At 44.6% G+C, this 19,867-nt stretch overlaps 1 protein-coding gene across 2 annotated transcripts in view; it reads right to left on the bottom strand.

Moving 5' to 3' along the window:
* The window catches only part of SERTAD2 (SERTA domain containing 2), a 121,834-nt gene that overhangs the window by 5,269 nt on the left and 96,698 nt on the right, over positions 1 to 19,867 (bottom strand). The window contains exon 1 of one of the 2 annotated variants that reach the window (XM_080685734.1): positions 17,133 to 17,266. The exons of the other annotated variant lie outside the window; for it this stretch is intronic. The gene's annotated coding sequence lies outside the window, so the exon portion shown is untranslated. Of the gene's footprint in view, positions 1 to 17,132; positions 17,267 to 19,867 lie in introns of those variants that run through there. 2 annotated transcript variants of the gene reach the window in all.

Genomic DNA, 19,867 nt, shown 5'->3' with positions numbered 1-19,867 from the left:
AAATGGAATTAATCACAGGAAAACTTAGTGCTGCCATAAAAAAGACGCTGATTCGGAGGTCAGGACAAGGACTTCTGCTAGCTCCTTGCCCAGGCTTTGCTGGAACGCATGGGTTAAGTGGGGGGAGACCTGAGATTCGGAGAACTGGAAAGTCTACTTTTGTATGCCCGCGGAGCAATATTTTTCACGACGTAGTCTGGTGAATGTATTTCTTGGGAAATGTGTAGGACCCAGACAAGTTAAACGTTACCATGGAAACGGTGATTTTTACTTTCTCAGCTCCTGCTCTTGCCTAACATTACCATGCAGGTTCAATTTCCCTCCCCCAAAACAGATTTATTTTTAAAGCCCAAGAAAACACTTACAATGCTATGACCTAGACAGATAAAGGTGTCATAGGTTACAGCTTGAACACATCTTGAATGATTAAAAGAACCAACTTGGAGGGAACACGCACAATTTTGGTAGAACTGTGTGTGCTTTCAGAACGCCTTTTCCTTCCTCATTATGCATAGAGCCCTTCTGTCTGTCTGGTGACACGTGGTGAAGCACTTGGCCTGAGTTAAATGACCACAGTGATTAAGCTGCCAGTCTAGAATCAAGTGGAAGAATGTGGATTTCCCTGCCCAAGTTTTTCCATGGCTCAATGTCACTGAATACAGTTAGGTCTGAATGCAAGCGGACTAATTGGAAAGTAATGTGCTCTGATGATAACCATTGCTGTTTGGTTACTCGAGGCATTTCATAACAAAATACTTACTGTGAGTCCAGAGATATACATGTATTTCAAAGAATCAGCACTCTCATCATAGCTCAGACCTTGAGCATTTGGGAGTGGGTGGGATTTTAGCTCCTGCCCCGCCTTGCTGGACGCTCACAGCCTAGGCTGAGACGCCTCCTCACCTGCCCTGGACACCTTCAGCTGGCTGCACCTTCCTCTCAGAACTTCTACCATCGCAACAGAACAAGTGCAAGTCCATTGGCCTTTGCCTCAGAGACCTTAATTTCTGACTATTTAATCAAGAATGCTGTCCTTCTGTCACCCAGACCAGGAGACCTGGCTCTACGCCAAGCCCGTGCTTGCTCTCTCCCCTTCTACAAACGTAACCACGGACACGTGGGAATGCTCTCCTCAATGCCACTCGCTCTTTCTGATATCTTCATGTACGAGCACATGCTTTGTGGTTATTCAGTCTTTCTTCTAACAGTGACTTGCCTTTTACTGAATTGTTTCAGCTGATTTTGATGGTACCTTATTCAATCCTTCATTAACTCATTCCGCATCTATGCTGTCTTGGGCTCTCTGCCAGGCAGTGGGTCCCTCGGGAATAAAGCCTGGTCTTCAAGGGGATGAATAATTTCTCCTACACCTCATTATCATTTTGCATTATGAGTCTCATCCTAAAGGAATAAAGCACACCACAATAAAACTTCAGAAATGCCTTCCAACACTTTGTTAAAGAAGGCCACGCTGCCCCTGGAGGTGGACAGATATGCAGGTGGTCCCACTGGAGGTGACTACCTCCATGTGCCTCAGTCTCAGGGAGAGAAAGACAAAGACAGCTGCAACGCATCGATGTCAGAATCAGTTTGAGAATTTGTTAATGCTCATAAAAATGTGGAGTTACTTGTATGAAACACCTTCTCGCATTTTATAAACATTAAGAAAATGTCTGTCAATCACTAGAACCAAAGACCAGTCTCATAATGAATTGTTCCCTAAGGCAAGGGAGGTATGATAGTGACTACTTGCTTATCTAATACCTCACATGACAAACATTTCCTACTCTGTAGTGCTAAAAGTCTCATTTGTATATATACTTTGCATAGAACATTTCCTATCTGAAGTATCTGTGCCCATTTAAACGTCAGTGCGAATCCAAGAGGAAGTGATTTCGCTTCACAATACAAAACACTTTCTACTTTATGCATTTAGAAGTGTTACCAGACCACTGTGTTTTGAAACAGATAACTATATTCACAATTACACTGAGTGGCCAGATTATTATATTAGAGGCCCAGTGCATGAATTTGTGCATGGGTGGGGTCCGGCCAGCCTGCCTGCTGGTCGAACTCCTGGTCGAGGGAACAATTTGCATATTAGCCTTTTATTATATAGGATATACACTGGTGGCCAGATTATTATGCGTTCAAAGATCATAATAATCTGGCCACTCAGTGTATACTGTTTGTATTTGCTTACAATTTAAGCATCTAAATACTTCCAGAGAAATTCCGCTTTTGCCAAAGAGCTCTAAGTGCATTTAGTTCTCATACAAAGCTGTTAGATGATCTATGTTTTATATTATAATGTGAATAGACCCAAGACATTTAAACATGTGTGACAGAGTAGACAAGTGCATACATGCAACAGTGAAAGGATCTGCCTCTCTGACTCCATCTTGGTCAAGCCTGCTTTGTTCCATGGCCTTCAGGCCAATGGCATCTGTTTAGTTTTGCATATAGACATGCTAATCATTAGAGGAATCCTGCTTGTCCCTTGAGTTTTAAAAAAACACCCCCTTACCAGAAGGTGCCTCTCCCAAGGAGATAAGGGAAGTATAAATGGTTTATCTAAGATTTGCAGGAACCTCTTGGCTGGCCTCACATCAAGTAGGATCAACAATCTTCCTCAGACCCTTGCTGGTACCCATATGTCTTTGGTAGTCAATCTCTTCTTGCCGCTCCCATTTCCCCTTCCCTTGACATAAGAGAAGCCTGAACTCTGTACCTTCTTAAGATGGATTTGAGACACCAAAAGGTCTCCCATTTTTCTTGGTTGGTACCTTCTCAATCAATATACTTTTTTTTTTAAACTCCAAACTCTGATGTTTTGAGTTTGGGCCTTTTGAAGCACTAGACACACATATTTTAGACCCGTAGCGTACACAAATACTCTAAAACAGTGTTTCTCAAAGTGTGACCCACAGGTGGTCTGTGAACTGTTACTGGTCCATGATGAGGTAAGTAGAGATACTATATAATTGAGAAACTTTTATAGTAAATTTAAGAGTAACCGTATGTCTGTAGATCTAATAAAAAATGATGACTCTATTGTTACATCTTTATACTTTTCATTTCTCTAGCGATTATTTTTCTTGTGTTTCACTAAAGTATTAGTCTATGAAGGAGGAAGAAATCAAACAAGATGGTTCTTTAGAAACCCTGTCCTAAAATGCACAACTAAAACAAACTAGTAAGCTCCCTGCCACTTTGAATTCTACTGGCTTTCTTGAGGAAAGGTAGCTAAGGCAGTATAGAATTGTCCTTTTCTTTTAGTCATTGATATAGAATTGTCTTTTACAGATTTGTTTCTGAAATAAATAACAAGATTTTTTTCAATAACTCACATTTCTCTAGAAATAATCACTGAATCCTTGGAACTCAAATACTGACAAAGCGTTCAGTACTGTAGGCATTTAGCAGAATTCCCAGAGCTGAAGGGATGCTTTTAGAGAGATTTCCATGTGAGAAGCATCTCATTTCCAATTAGAATGATCCAGCTGATCATAGCTGTGTGATGATCCCAATGATTTAGGAAAAGCTCATCAGAAATCTGTAAGCTGTCTGGATGGGGAAGAAGGAGGGCCCGTGTAAGCAAAATCTGTAAGCAGGAATAGACAGAAAAAAAAAAAAATCGAATCTTGGATGCTTTTCAAATGAGTAAATAAGGACCCATGACAGAGTATGTCTCAAAGCAGGTTTGCCTTCATTTCTCTATTTCTCTTTATGAGGCAAAGCTGGCGCCACACACCCAGTAAGATTGCAAAATGCACACAATCATGATGTGTAATCCCACTTCTACCTACATTTTTATAGAAAGGAACAAAATGCAACATCACAAAACCTAGTCCACATTTTTATTTAAAAATTAATTTTAAAAAGTTAAAACTTATCCAAAGTTTGCTTAATCCTGTTTGGGATCAAGTCTTCCCGCTGACTGCCTGCAGAAGAGGCCTCCAACTCCTAGAAGTGGGAGGACGTGAGAAGAACTCGCTCTCAGTGGCGCATTACCCACCACCTCCTTGGAGCAGGACACCATTCAAACAAGAAAATACAAGCCTCTCAAGAACCCGAGGGCGAAAAGCCAACGAACAGCATCTCAGGGCCTGAGCTCAGGTGGGCCCAAGCCGGGAGCAGCAGCTCCTCGGAGCCTCCTGCCTCAGGCACTGCACGGAGTAACAGTAGCTCAGGGAGCAGGCTACTGGAGAGGCACGTGACCTTCTGAAAGGCCTCGCCGGGGCCAGTAGCTGGAGCTCATTAAGGGCTTCCAGGTACCGAGGAAGGGGGTTCCTGTCTGAAAGGCCCGGAGCTCACCCAGAGGAGGCGCTTGTGACCAGCCTGGTTTCTAGCCACCCTGAGGCGTGACCCCCCACCCTGTCTCCCCCCTCAGCTTCAAAGACCCAAAAGGAAATGTGGGCCTCAGGGCTTGTCAGAGACCCCCAAGAGGAGGATGGAGGTGGGGGCTGCCTCCTTTTTTTGCCCATGAGAACCACAGGCACTCTTCCTTAGAATAGCTTGAGATAAGACGCCTTCCCTTCTGGCTTTCTAATTTTCTTTTTCTTTTTTAAAATATATTTTATTGATTTTTCACAGAGAGGAAGGGAGAGGGATAGAGTGTGAGAAACATCGATGAGAGAGAAACATCGATCAGCTGCCTCCTGCACACCCCCTACTGTGGATGTGCCCGCAACCAAGGTACATGCCCTTGACCGGAATCGAAATCTGGGGGGACCCTTCAGTCTGCAGGCCGACGCTCTATCCACTGAGCCAAACCGGTCAGGGCTAATTTTCTTAACATAATTGTTAGCAGCTATAAACGACAGCAAAGTTTTGAAAATACAGAACAAAACTCACAGGAAGCAATATAAATGAAAACTGCTCTTTCAGAGTTTCCCATGAAGTTTAACACTGAATAAAACTCTATATACCGAGCCTGGCTTCCCGTTGTGCAGCTTTCATTCAGAAGGACCGGGCTGCCCTCAAAAGCTACAACCCCCTTGGAAACATGATCAAAAGTAACACATGTCACTAGAAGAATCCTAGGAGGAAAAAGGATGGAGAAGCAGGCGATGCTATTACCTGATACTTGGGGGTTTGCATTTCAAGATTTTGAGTGACGCCCACAGTAAGGAACCCGAGAGATTATTATGGACTGGGTTATCAGGAGAGACGGCTGGAGATAGGACTGGAGCTGTGTATTTGAGGTGGGATGGTCCCTTAATGTCTGCTTCCCACCCCAACCAGTAAACTCCAGGAGGGTGCAGCCTGCCGGTTCTGTTCACCTCCTCAGGACAGGGCAGTCCCTGACCCACCAACGATGCTGCCTAAACCGTCGCTGAGTAAGTAATTGGTAAACGGAAAGAACGAGGAAAGCCACTACGGGACAGGCAGAGAAGAATGGTCACCAAGTTGGAGATGTGTGTCTCTGGTCCTGAGTGTGAACTGGGCCCGGGAGGGAGGGGGTGAGGAGGAGAGGCGGACCCGGCTGAGGGAGTCCTGGGAGCGGGCACAGAGGGAGGCAGGCAGCTCTGCTCAGCACGCTCTCCTGTGCCGGCCTCTCTTGAGTTCTGGAATTTGAGTGAGCATCAGACCCACCTGGGGGCATGTTAACACAGAATGTTGCCTACCACCCCAAGATTCTCATTCAGCAGGTCTGGTGTGGGGCCCAAGAAACCTCACCTCAAGAACCACGACTTCCTTCCCCCGCAACTGGCCATTTCACGTTTAAGCCTGAGAATATCTCTACTCAATTAAACCCAAGTCCGAAGGTCTTCCCTATTCGTGTCTAAGCAAGGAAGGAATAAAAGAACAAACAGCATTTCTGTGATGGCAACCGACAGCTGACATTAAAAAGAAGACTATGCAGAATTAAGATGTCTTCAGCTCAATTTTATTGATAAAGTGCAGCTTCTCCGACTGACACATCAGATTCCCCTGGCTCAGTGGGCCAGATTCTTCTTACTGCGATCTCAGAGTGAATGAATGGCAGCGAGGCCTGTGCCCAAGGTCCAAAAAGGAACTGAAACATTTAAATTAAATGTTTAAACAAACAATTAAAAGGGTAACATTTCACAGCTTTTGCATTTTTAAGGCATTAAGTATTATTAAATGTAAATATTTTAAAAACCCACGTGATCAAAAAAGTTCTCTAATTCCATGTTTTAAAACTACATATTCAAGCTATGATTAAAAAAAATTTTTTTAAACCCCTCTGTCCTTTAATGTTATCTGGAATGTCAAAATAAATGTCATGATTTTTAAATTAAGAATATTAAATCAGGCCTGGCTGGTATGGCTCAGTGGTTCAGCGTCGACCTATGAACCAGGAGGTCATGGTTCGATTCCCGGTCAGGGCACATGCTCGGGTCACAGGCTCAGTCCCCAGTAGGGGGCATGCAGGAGGCAGCCGATCCATGATTCTCTCATTCTATCTCTCCCTCTCCCTTCCTCTCTGAAATAAACAAAATAAAATAAAATAAAACAAAAAGGATATTATATTTACTGGTGCAAACTACCACTTCTGTCAGTAACACTAACAACAACAAAACCCATTGCTCTAACCTGCAGACTCACCATAGCCCTCATTGGCCACTAGTGCCCCCTAGAGGCCCAGAGCCTGGTAGCCACTGACTGATAGGCCCCTGCAGGGTGCGGGCACCATCACTGCTGGACTCCTGAGAGGCTTGAATGGGGAGCCCTCCTCAGCCCATCACCAAGGCTGCCTTTCTGACTCTGTGCTGGTCCAAAAAAGATGTAAATATTGCATTGTGCTTTAACGTAACTCATCCCAAACAACAGTCATTACCCCAGGCAGAAGGAAAGCCATCCATCTTATCCTTCTCAGTATCCAGGGAATTAATGCTTCAAAAGGTCTTTAAAGGGGGTCAAAACTGATGGCTTGGTCCCAATTTCTGAAGGGAGCAAATGATTGGGAAAGGTGGGACTGACCACATGGTCAAAAAGGCAGCAACGAGGTGAGGTACTTGGCCCTGTGCCTGTGGAGGGTGTGAAAATGGCTCTCAGCTCAACACCACCCGAATGGAAGGATGGGTGATGGGGGAATCCCAGAATTCATTACTTTTTTTAAAAAAATATATTTTATTGATGTTTTTACAGAGAGGAAGGGAGAGGGATAGAGAGTTAGAAACATTGATGAGAGAGAAACATCGATCAGCTGCCTCCTGCACACCCCACTGGGGGTGTGCCCGCAACCAAGGTACATGCCCTTGAGTAGAATCAAACCTGGGACCCTTGAGTCCGCAGGCCAACACTCTATCCACTGAGCCAAATCGGTCAGGGCGGGAAGTCAATACTTTTAAACAACTCAAAGCTCCACTGGTTCCTACCTTTTGCACATTTTCAAGAGCTCATTCCAACTTCCTTTTGGACTAGTAAACAGCAACTAGAATCTAGTGTTTTCCCTTCTCAGAAGTGGAGCAGGCTTCGTGATTAAGTGACATGTTGTTTCCAAAGTCAGCTAACCAGGCAGAACTAAGCCGAGTGTCTGCAGTCGGGGAAGGGTAGTCTAGCAGGGCACGCGGCTTCTGCCGAGCTGGCCACACTCTACCTCCTGGCCTGCGTGGCGAAGACACTGGTGTCTGGTTGGGTGTAAGTCACTGGCCTATATACTTAGGATCTGTATGCTATACTTAAAACAAAACAACAAAAACAAAACACAACCATTTAAACCCTAGTTAACAGCTCTCAAGAAAAAGGTGCCTAATCCAAAAGGGAGCTTTAAGAAGCCACATCCCTAATCTCTTCAACTCCACTGTCCAGGGTGACCACGAGTGTTGCTGAAGCGTCCAGAAGTGCCTGTGCTGACACTGCTTATCACAGAGAGGAGGGGCAGCGATGCCAACAGTTCGGAGCAATGGCCTGTCCCCCTGGACCTACCTCGTCTGAAGAGAGACGCTAAGAAGAAGTGACGAGTGTCTCCAAAGAGGCCAGCAGAGGCTATTTCCTCACTCTGACATCCTGTGTCACCAAAACCCAAAGTCCTTTAAGTGGAAACTCATTCTTAGGGGTAGTGGCAGGAGAAAGGAGGGCCCCTGGCAAAATTATTTTGTATGTGACAGACTTCCAAGACCAAAAGAGAGAGGCCGGCCAGAAATGGTTTTGAGACAACTTCTGAAACAGAATATTCTCATTTCTCCTCTCTCAGCCCACAGTCGCTTTAAGATGTGTTTTGGACCCTGCTTTAGAGGTGGTCCACATATCCAGCCTCTGCTCCTCACAAAGACACCGACCCAGCAGCCAGGGCCTCTGAGCCATGGTTCTACCCGCAGACTGCCGCTCTCAGGCCGGAAGGAAAAGCTGCTCCTACTTCAATGGGGAAGACACGTTTGCTGGGACAACTTTCCACACGGTTAAAATATTACACCTTAAAAAACACACAGGACCCAGGAATCTGATCATGTCTATGCATTTAGCACCCTCCCTCCCCCAAGTAACAACAAAACACACCCGGAGAACAAGAAGGCCACCCCAACGGACATGGTAGGTGCTGACAGGATGGGAGAGGAAGCTGAGAGAACTATCCAAGGGTGTGTAATGCTGCGTGTGGAAAGCACAGAAGGAGTGAGAGTTTCCCCTCCGCCCGGCCCCCACCCCCACCCCCCAAGCATCTGGGTGGCAATTTGGTGAGTCTCCAGGAAAAAAGGGGGGAGGACCAGCACCCCCAAAGGCTGCCTTCAGACTCTAAAGTGACTGCCTCTGGCCTAGGGGAATGGCAGATAACAGGGGCAAAATTTCACTGGGTGGGGGGGGGGGGGGGAAGCCTCTCTTATTATTTACAGACAAGCTTAGGGGCTCCCAGAAGACAAGGGATGTCAGTAACAGAACCCCTAAAGCTGCCCCGGATGGGCTTTGTTTCTCCTAAACCAAAGCTCATCCAGGATGAGGTCCCTGCAGTCACAGCCACACTAATTGGTAAGTAAGACAAAGCCTCCCCTAACAAATCAGCAATGTCATTATGAAGCCAGTCACTAGACGAAGCCAGTTGGGCGCGCTGGGGTGCTGGTCTGCAGCTGTAACCCGACACCACTGTTTGCTGTGTGCCTGCTCCCGCCTCGCCCCTGTGCAGGGGGCTCCAGCTGCGGGCATCGCACCGGCTGCTTAGTAATCACCAGACAATAACTTTCGAAGGAGACCAAGGGAGACAGTTTCTGAACGTCAGGGGAACAATCCGCTTTGCCTTCTTGACAGTGTCTCAAAGCCTGGAGATAAAGCGAAATTTAGCCAGGAAGTCAACCTCTAAGTGAACAAAAAAACAACAACAAAAAGTTGTACTATTTGGGGAAGTCTTCTCAAGGCCACATTTTAAGACACTCTAGCTTTCCCGCTCAGGACTTTTACACACCTGTATTAAGTTGAAGACAGTTCCTGACACTATTGGTTTGTTAAATATAATCTGTTCTCTTGAAAAAAGGAAAAAAAAAAAAACTTAAAGCTTGACAACTAACTGCATTTAGTAGGCAAAATAAGTCCAATTCTGGGAGATAATGTTTCAAGTAAGTATTTCTTTGGAATAAATGATGGCTTGGTTCATCAACATCTGGAAAGAAAAATGGCTTCTTTATAGTGCAACTGTTAAGTAGTACACAATGTTTCAAATATCCTGTCTCCCTGGTTCTTCCAACAGCTGGGAATTTGGGGTTTTAAACCTAACTCATGAAGCAAGGGACACCAGTCACTTTCTTTCAGAGACAGTGGAAATACTAGTAATTCTTTTATTTTACCTACGGGTTCTGACTTAAAGCACTGCACACGTAAAGTAAAAGACTGGGCAGGATTATACAGAATTTAAGGTTAACAAAAACATACTCAACATGATATGATGCTTGGAATCTGCTTTAAAATACTCTAGGAAAAAAACACCCGGTTGTATAGATGGTACGAGACTGACAAAATGTTGCTAACTGTGGACGTTGGGTGATGAGCACAAGGGGACGCACTGTCCTCTTCCCTTTACATCTGAGTATGTTTGCAATTTTCCATAATAAAAAGTAAAAAAAAAAAATACAACACACCAATACATTCTATAAATTTAAAAAATCAAGTAAGCACAATAAATTATTTACTCTCTCACCGAGAACTGTTTTATTAACGTGATAGATTATTTTACACAGAAGAAAACTATCAATGCTCTATGTAGTAAACAAGCATGCCCAGTAGGAGTCGGAACTCCTTCAACCTCTGAAAGACAGAATACCACATTCAGCCACCAGGGGGCGTAATAGAGCAACAAGGCACTCCTGAAGTCATTACTCACAGCAATTTCTACCTACAGATCTCTCAGAGTATACACATTTCCAAGATTGTTCCTAAATTCCGGTCTCTGCAGGACACTGCTAAGCAAGCCAAGAGCTATGGTTCAAATTCTGGAAATACTGTATGTAGAAAAGGTTGTTGCCTGTATATAAGAAACACTGATGTTTCAAAGACCATGGTTAAAATTCTGGGAGGATTTCTCAAGTGAGAACACACACACAATAACAAACACACAAACCCATGTGATAAGATGTGGATTCAGAGAAGCCAACAGTTCAGAATTTCCACGGGGGGTACTGAAGTAGAGTCCCAACCACACAATGAGTTTCAAGGTAAGCACTAAGAATTTTACTAGTATAGAAAAGCCTTCAGTAATCCATTGCTTCTTAATGTCAGGAAATTACTCACATGCTGAACAGACACAGCAGTTATTTGGGAAAACTTCATAAAGGATATTGGAGAGAAGTCATTTAATTATAAAATGCAACACAGAGAGATAATGGAGCAAGTTATATAACTACTTGCTGGAATTCTTTCTATTCCAATACAAACTTATGTTCTATGAGTATGTTCAGTAATAATGTTCATAAGAGTTGAGCTATTATCTCCAATATTTCCATAGGAAACTTGGTAAATATTGTTATAATTTTTTATAAATAATATAAGCATTTAAATTATGATGCTACTTCATAATAATTTGGTGTCAGAAACACATCTTTAGCTGAATCTAAAGCCTCATTAACATGAGAACTCTTAGATTTGAGTTTCTTTCCCTTAAGATTATGTGCCTGTAAAGATTACCAAACCTCACCCCACCCCCATTCCTATGCATAATGAAAATATTTTTTTCTCCTGAATTTATAATTGCTTGATGGGATTCTGGTTTCAGCCCTCCTGTAGCATCTTTTCCCCAAAGATACCTTGTTTTTCCCCTCACACGAGACCTTTAATAAACAATGTCATGGGGGGAGTGGGGGAAGTTTAAGGAAGAAACCAAATGCTTTGCCAAAAGTCTGTGACGGTTGTTGTTTTTTGTTTTTCTTAAAGAGTGCTATCTGATATATAAAAAAGACATACTAAAACAGATAAATGTAATTTGTTAGAACAAATCGGTGAAAAGTACAATTGCATATTAATTTAAACAAAAGATTTCCTTTTAGGTTTTGTTAAACTACTGACCTTGAATAAAACAAATAAAAACTAAGTATGCTACATCAGGAAGTGTTTTGATGGAAGTGTTTCTTAACGATTATGATTACTTTTTAATTTTCTTTGCTTTCAATGTTGGAATGCTTTACTACTGTGAAAAATTGCTTAAAAGAAGACATGCTATAAAATATTCCTCACAAACACAAAACATATTTCATCTTTTAATTTCCACATGCCCAGTTTAAAGAAGCAGAGAAATGTTACTTATTTACTTCCTGAGTAAATCTAAACATTGTATTACATGATCTAAACCTAAATTCCTTAAAAGAAAACTATCAAGTTTCTACAATATGATATATGAGTATAAAGATAGGCATGTAAAAGGAAGGAAATAACTATTCTATTATGTAAATACCTATCCCATGTAAGCAACATACATATTCTGAATGTTTACTTTAGTTATTTTCTATGAACTAGGCAGGCTAGGTATAAGGTTTTACAAAAACAACTTAAACTTGATATCATATATTTGAATAATTCACAAAGTAGAAAAAGGAAATGAGGATACAAACTAAACCTCAGGGCAGTGAGTGATAATTTGTAAATGTGGCGGCCATTCATTTTTATTTACTTTCGGGGCTATTCTGAGATCAAATGTATTTCTTCTGTATTGTTAATGACCCATAGGACTTTACACAAAGTCATTTAGTCAAATACAATAAAAATAATTAGAGCACTACACTGAATGTAATAAATATTTACTTTCTTAGGAAGCTACCTCTTAATACTTCAAGGATCTTCAATGACCTTTAGGGAGAGAGTGCCTCCAACTTCCCCCGCCTGTCCCCTTAACATTCCGATTCATCCAGCCTATCTGACTTAGGGATCTGCATTTTGAATTTGTAAGCCAATTACTGTTAGACAGCAAACACTCATCAGATGGTAAAAATACTTAAAAAAAACTAATCTGTTTTAAAAACTGTTCAGAGAAGACCACCACTAGACTCATGGCAAGCTGAGAGGCAGTGCAAAAACTTCTTCAGCCGCAGACCACAGGGCTCAAATGCCAAGGCCAGCTCGGTGCTCTGGGACAGCAGGGAAGACACAGAAGCACACACATACATGGAGGTTCCCTCCTAAAAAAAGGAAAGAAATCTGAAAAGCAAATCTGTACCAAGTATTATTATAAAATGGGGTAACCACTCAGGGAGGATACGTAAGTCTAAAACAGTTGCCACCCCGTCGTCTCCTTAGGGTGGCTAGAATTTTATGCAAACCTGTTCTGGAGGAGGTGACATTGGGACTTTCGGATTCCCTGAGTTTTAACTTGGGCAACCCTTCTCCACACCAGGGTGGGGTACTCCAGCGGCCTGCCGAGGCCTGGGAGCATGGTGTGTGATGATAAGCAGCCAGCCAGAGAGAGGAGAGCAAGGGGCTAAAGGCTGATCTTCAGAGTGGCGTTTCAGTATTTAATTTTTTGACCATGGCATATTCAAGTAGGACTTTTTACTTTTATTCAACAGGTACACACAGTACACTATAAATTTGTGTGTGTGTGTGTGTGTGTGTGTGTGTGTAAAATGTCCTTAAGAGCCAGAATCCATTCTCCTATGTGAAACTCCTGAAACATACACACACACATCCTATGAAAGTTTTTAAAGAAAAAAAAAATCTTAGAATTAAACAGTAACTCTGCAAAGCTACAGGTTTTTTGCATAGAGGCGAAAAAGACAGTGATACAGACATGAAGTCATTTTAAGAATTTAGGTTTGCTGCTACCCGAAGTTACTAGAGAAACAAAGCTGCCTTTGGGCACCTAAAACTAGTCAGACCTGCTGTAGCAGTTGCACAGTCGGCTCCAGATCTGTCCTCCACTCTCCTCCCTCCAGCCCCCACCCCACGCATCCGCATAGCTCACTCCACTCAGGGCGGCGCCCAGCCAGGCACACTCACCCCTCGCTCCTCCGCGGTCACTGCTCAGAGGCAGGGCCAGCTCTGGACACACAGCGTGCAAGCCTGAGAGGAGGCCAGACGAGAGAGCAGCAGATGCCAACTCCATTCGGAACTGAAAGCTGCAATGGGTGCAGAATACAGCTATGGGCTCCCCGATTTTTTTTAAAGAGATCGATCAAGTTGTGGGTGCTGGCTTCAGTGACACCTGGCAGGTACTTCCAATTCAGTTCAGTTGAGGAACAGGAGATCTCCAGAGGAGACGAACCCGCCTTTCCAGACCACAACGAGGGCAGAATTTCCAAAAGGGAGTTTGCACCGCATAGAAGATAGGCCATCTCTTTTGTCCTATTAGAAATCATACGTTTTCAAAGATATTGTGTTTTTATTTTTCGATTTTTATTTGTATCTCAAAGAAAAATTTTTAGACAGCCAAGCATGTCTCATGATCTTCCAGGGGGGAAAACAACAACAACAACAACAAAAAACAAGGCCTCTATTTATTACCCAGAACAGAAATGTTGTCTTATTGGCCTGACATATGCCATTCACAGACTCACACAAAGCATGAACTGCCACACAGTGCTCCTAGAGAGAGACGCTGCTCTGCACAATGAGGGGTGGGCGCTCCAGGGACAGTTCTGCTCACAGGGTTTCCCAGCATCTGTGCAGAGGGCAGGAGTTTGCCTTCGATGCCAATTGCACTGGCCACTGGAGACACTTTCTCTTAAAAAGACATGCCAACTTTGGTTAGTAGCCGGTTCCTTCGAGAATATTAAAACTAAATTGAACATCCACACACTTGCTGGAATCCCAGCTTTCAGGTTCCTGTCAATTAGGAATGTTAACAGTGGGAGGAAATACATGATTTGTGCATACACAGTGGCCACTGCACTTTTAGAATTTCATATGCTGCTGGTCCAGATCAATTAATGGAAAGACCTAGGATGGTGACTGATCCCTTTATCGCGAGGCCAGCTTTCCATAAAACTAGAACTTGCCCTATGGTGCCTTTAGTATACGCGTGATCTTTGAGCTCAGTAATCAGAAAGTGCTTCTCTCTCTCTCTCTCTCTCCTTTGCCAAGAAACTAATGCAACTATAGTTATTTCCTATAGGATATGCCATAACACTAAATATAAAATTTCTGTAGCAACGAAGTTTTAAAAAATTCTACAAATGAATTAAAGTTCATACTCTGAATACCAAATTTATCTATACATATTTTTAATCTATATGTAATATTGACAAAATCATCTTGATTTTTCTGATATAAGTGAAATACAAGATATAGCTTTATGCTTTTACCAGTGTTCCTCAACAAGAAACTATAGCAAAAATAAATAAATAACCAAACAAAAACCTTTTTTTGTTTCTATTGTAGCTTTTACCCATCTTAGCTATTATAAAATGTTTTGGCTGAGAGTAAACTTTTAGTATAATTTGATACTGATAATTTGTCATCTGCTCCTTTATTTATCCACAGACAAAAATCTTTAAGTATTTGGATGTATATCTCCAACCCCCCCCTTCTATCTTTTGATCTGTTTTGTGTATGTGTATGTGTTTCTAAAGTAGTGTTGTAACTTATTCCGCCAGTGGCTCACTATTTAAAACAGTGGATGCCAAAAGCTATCAGCTGCTACACAAATTTGAGTGAGTTTTAAAATATATGCTATTTTACTATGCTCTTTATTAATAATCAGTGCATAGTAACTGGGTAAATTTTAGCTTCTGAATTAAATAAAAATGCTTTCAAGAGGGGCAATTCAGCAAATAAGGAGTCAAAAGATTTTTCTAAATGTGAGTTAATATCCTTCTCTTGGTCCTTAAAGGGAAAGAAGCTTGAGCAGCTGTTACCTAAGAAGCAGCGGTGACACTTGCCTGATAATAAAACTGTTCCCTAGGACACCTCTTGTCCACACTTGATTGGGATTATAAAATGTGAGTCCTCTCTCCTACCTGTTGTAATATAGCAAGGAACAGAGCTGAGTGTTTAAAACAAACAAACAAACAAATCCATTTCATAAGATTTCTCATCTGAGAGCAACATGGTTACAACATTGTAATTAGGGGGAGGGGGGGAGTAAAATTATTTTAAAGGGTGCCAAGCTTGATGAACAACATAAACATCTTTACACTAACATATAATACCTCTAAGTAAATCAATGAAGTGAAAGGAAAACTTGCTAACATTTCTCACTTTTTTTTTTTTTTTTTTTTTTAGTTTATCGAAGACGTTAATAAAATGAACAGGGAAGCAGAGACTCTTGCTCGGGCCGAAGCTGGGATCTTGGGATGGGTATTTTCAACCTCACAGCACACCCTAGCACACTCAAATCAGAATAGACTGCTATAAAAAGGGGGAGGAATGGGGATGGGAGGAGCTCTTGGGGTGAGACGTGCCTTCTGGTTAGCTGAGCAACTCACCCCCCCCCCACACCCCCATCGGCAAAACAACCCAGGGCTCTCAGGTGGACTGTCCTCCAGGGGCTGAGTGGAGCCAAGAGCCCACTTCACTCCTGTCAGAGACCAGTCCCTAATTGTAAAAGGCTACTCTGAACACTTAGGGCCTCAGGGATCCTGCAACTTCTAGGTTCTTTACACACGTTATAGACATTTCTTAACATATATTGGGAAATCAAAAAGCATATTTCATGAACAAAGCTTGAAAACATGTATGTACTTATGTTCCTTAAGGCCAACTGGGGCTGCTCAATTCGATTCAAATACAAACTGCTCTAGCCTGAGTCTGATGGCCCTTCCCCATTCAGTGCCTGTAAAAACTTACTTTCCACCTCCCCAAACATCCGGAAACTACCCAATGTTAAAGCAAAAAGTTATTCTAAGACAAAGTATATAGCTAATCTTTTCGTGAAACAAGAGTAAACCCAGAACTCTACTCCCATCTCAATCTATTATTATTAATCCTGCTAAAGGTAAGGTAACTAATGACCAAGGGAAAACATAAGAACAACTTAATGGTTTTCTCTCCGTGCAATGTCCCTCTTACAGCACCCTCTGTCTTGATGGTACAAAGTCCAGGGCTTGGGACAGCTGGGCTCCCCTCACCCCTCCCTTTCAGTCATAGGCGGTCACCACCAAATGACTTGTAGATTTCTAACTTAAAGTTGAATATGCATGTCTATTCAAAATCAATTCACTTGCACACGGGCGAAAAGAGGGTAGAGAGGGATGTTTTTAAAGCTAAAAACACAGGAAAACTCACAGAAACACGCCATAGCAAGTTGGATGCAAACCCGGGCACGGAACTCAAAAGTGAAGCAGCCTTCGCGGCAGCAATCGGAGCCTTAAAAAAAAAAAAAAGTCTCGCACGTTCACAACAACACAACCGCCACCAACACGCACACACATCCCAGCAGTAAAAGCGACAGCTCAAGCTCCCTCGGCCTCACCGCTGCGTTCGGTTAGCTCCCGACACCCTCTTGACCCCGGTCCGTGACTCCCGTCCCCTGCCCTTCCCCCAGCAGATCTGCTCCCGTCGGCTGGGGGTCCCAGCCCTCACCCCGGGCGTCCAAGGGCGCCGGGCCGGGAAGCAGCGGGAGGGAGCTCTCCTCCCGGTACCTGCTCCAGCCCGGGTCCCAATCGCGGAGGCTTCCACGACCCTCGCGGCCGCCCGGGGCCCTCCTCCGCCCTCTAGGCTTTCCCGGCCCTTGGCGGGGTCCCAACGCCGCCCCCACCCATGGGGAGCCCAGCGCAGCGGAGGATCCCCTCCAGCCCGGCGCCGGGAGAACTTACCACATGCAGCTCCCCCTGGGAACTAGCGCATCGGGAGGGGTTCAGCCCACTCCTCAAGCTAGTCCCGCTCCATGCGGAGTGCCCGGCTCCGGGGGCCGAGGGTGGCGCCGGGGAGCGGGCGGCAGGCGAGACTGAAGCTAAGCCTCTGCCGTCCTCTGCCTGCGCGCTCGGAACATTATACAATGGTGGAGGAGGAGGCGGCGACGGCAGGCAGCGGAGGAGGAAGCGGGAGGCGGGCGGAGGGGGCGCCCTGACCGAGCGAGCGACAGCTCGTGCTCCAGCACTCGCAGTGCAGGAGTGACGTGCGGCCAGCGAGCCTCCCGCGAGCTCCCGGCCCGGGCTCAGCAGGCCCCGCCCTCCCCGCCCGGCCCCGCCCCCGACGGCCCCGCCCCCTCCTCCGGCGGTCCCGGGAGGCGCGATTAATGCCGAACGGGGCCCCGGCCGCCCGAGGAGCAGGAAGGGGTAGCTGGAGCACGGGAGACGCCGGGTGGCAGCACTGCCCACGGCTCCTTCTCCGGCCGACGCGCCCTTTCTTTTCTCTTAAGGCTTAAGGAGAAGGGGAGCAGAAAAGAGACACCCCGGCCCGGGGACCCCTGCTCCCCACCAACAGTCCCCCCACTCTCTAGAAAATACTCATTTAAAGGACGGAACGGCTGGTGACAAAGGCGGCGGCGAGTGCGGCGCGCGCACAGCCGGCAAAGTGGTGCGACCGCAAATATGACAAGCATCTGAGCTATTCGGCACTTGGGGCCGGTCCGCAGGGCGGGCAGGGTCCCGCGGGGTGGGGGTGGGGGGCAAAAATCCGACCCCGAGGCGCGGCGCCCACGCTGCCACGGGGCTTTCGAGACGCGAATCCCGGGAGGGCGCGAGCGGCCGCAGCCGCCGCTGGGGCACTCACTCCCCGACGACCCCGCAGGAGAACTCTCAAAGATATCCCATTGGCAGGATGGGGGCTCCTGCTGGAGCCGGGGTAGAAAATGCCCCTTGTGCGTGGTGGCCTCGGCCAAGCTTTCGAAATGGGTCACCAAGTCAACAGTACTTTTCGAGCAGGACGGAAGCACCGAGTTGCATCCTCCGTGCCAGGCAGCGCCGCGGTGCAGACCGGGCAGCCAGCCGGCCACCGGCCCTAAAGGAGTCCACAAAGGTAGGGAAGCCAGGCTTGGAGACACAGGGGGGCCAGAGACTCCAGTCCTCTGCCCAGAAGTTTCAAGTTCTTAGCCTTTTCCTCTCCTTAGGAAAGCTACTGTTATGAACTACTTATATTTAGCAGGGACATTTATTATACTAGTTGAAAGAGGTTGTGTGTATGCCTAAATGGTGCGAATTTAAAATCACCGGAAAAAGACAACTACCCTGGAAAGTAAAAATGATTTTATTTTAAAAATTACACGAGCGTTCAGTGTAAAAATATTACAAAAAGTAATTCAGGCACCTTAACATTTTGGCTGCTACCCCAATCAGTATCTCAGATCACTTCCGTGTTTAATGATCCACTATGCCAGCTATATTTAAGGATAATAAAGCTTTAAGGCCTAACATAAAGATGATTGTAAGTCGTTAACATCAACACAAGTGTAGGCCTATTCAAACTGTTCTGCAATGATTGTTATCAAATTGATGCTCGCATTGAAATTAAACCTGGGCTAAAATGTTTGGTAGAGGGGACAATGTTTCTTGTTCTATCTTTAAGGAGAATGGTTTTTACTGGACCCTCAATATAATTAAAACCTTACACAGATTTTTCTTTAAAGTCTAACCAATGCCGAAAGCTAATTATTCATGGATATCTTTGGAAAGACTCATTATAATGGGGTTCCAAATACACACCTTGGAAGGAGTGCTCAGCCCCTCTGCAGGTCCTGCTCAGTTGGTGCCTGGGTGGCATAGCATTCAAACAATTTGCTGGGAAGCCACAATATTTTTCATTTCCAGAGTTCTGCCTTTAGAGAGGACACTACCTACTAACAGTTTCCTACCACCCACTCACTTATACTTTCAGTGCTCACTTTAAGGAAAAGCCATTAAAATGAAGCTTTAATAATCTCTTCCTGCGATATCTTTGTAGGGGAGGCCAGAGGGCTCTGTTGAATTTAACATGAATTTAAACTGTTACTCATGAATTGAAGTTAACAGCAAGTTAGAGTTGCAGAATTTGAGTGGCACAGATATTTTATAGCAAATGGATTCCCAAACGCAGTATTTCTGTACAAAAGAACTAAGATCAAAGTGACAATTTTTGTGTCTCCAGAGTGGACACCTGATTCTGATAAAGCCTGTGTTCTGGACATGCTCGGTAAAGGTTTGCTTTCTTAGGAAGCAACCTGAGTTTGGGGTGAGATGGCTGGCACCTTTCCACACGTTTGAAGGTTGTAATATTATCCCATCAGTGCACATGTTATAAACAAGTCCCACTTCCCCCACTTTCAGATTCTGGCATCTTTCACCAAGAAGTCAACGCATGAAGTGGCAGCTTCAACAGCCCCTGATGTGGTCCAACACCAGGTGGTTCACCAACCCCCCTCCCCCAATGCCAAGTCCCCTAGGGCTGGCCCTAGGAACCCAAGTCCCTGAGGATAAGGAAAGGCCCTCCCAGAACTTTTGAAGTCAACTCCCTTCAGTATGCAATGACACGTTTTGTTTTTTAAATTATTTATTCCTAGCAAATGAGCAAGAAATGCTTAGTGAACATGATGGTGTCATTTTCACTCTTTGGGACTTTTAAAAGCCCATTTAAA

This window comes from Plecotus auritus, assembly GCF_963455305.1.
Source record: "Plecotus auritus genome assembly, chromosome: 8".
Lineage (NCBI taxonomy): Eukaryota > Metazoa > Chordata > Mammalia > Chiroptera > Vespertilionidae > Plecotus > Plecotus auritus.
This window is presented reverse-complemented; position numbering and strand designations above follow the sequence as displayed.